Raw genomic sequence first — 660 nt, 5'->3', positions numbered from 1 at the left:
GCGGGCGAGGGGCTCTGTGCTCCCCCGGCAGGGATTCAGCTGAGGCAGGAAGGGGATGGGGGGTTAACCCTGCGCAGAACAGCGAGGACCAGCTGCCTCCATGACCCTCCTCTCTTTTTTTACATTTTTTTCCCCCCAGAAATCATTATTTCCTTCTCCCTCAAACACAGGGCACTGAAAATCCAGCTCTGACCTCTTCATTCCCTCCACCCGACCCCACTCTGACCCCGGTTTTCTGCCGCTAAACTCATGCTGAGCACAGAACTACTTTGTCAACAATTCAATTTTTTTTTTTTCCCTCTCAGCTTCTCACTCTTCCTCCCCTCCACCTCCTTTCCCAATCCATCCACAAAACACTCTAACAACAGAAGTGTTCACTGGACACAGGGGAAAACCAAACCAGTCGCTTTCCTTGAAGCAGCACTAGCATCCCCATCCTCAGGGCGAGCATCCCATTGCACCCACTGCAGGATGAGTCCTCTGCGAGGCTCCTTGCTGCACAAGGACAAAACAACCCCCTCTTACGCCTCTGAGCAGCTTTGGGTGGCAACTTACACTCCCCGATTCTGCAAAAGCAGCTTTAGGCAGGACCGGAGACACAGGAGAGCTGCCGGGTCCCGGAGCCGGCCCCGGTGCAGGGGGAAGGGAGATTGCCTGACG

This window comes from Buceros rhinoceros, unplaced genomic scaffold, assembly GCF_000710305.1.
Source record: "Buceros rhinoceros silvestris isolate BGI_N320 unplaced genomic scaffold, ASM71030v1 scaffold33618, whole genome shotgun sequence".
Taxonomy (NCBI): domain Eukaryota; kingdom Metazoa; phylum Chordata; class Aves; order Bucerotiformes; family Bucerotidae; genus Buceros; species Buceros rhinoceros.
Note: the sequence above shows the minus strand (reverse complement) of the source record.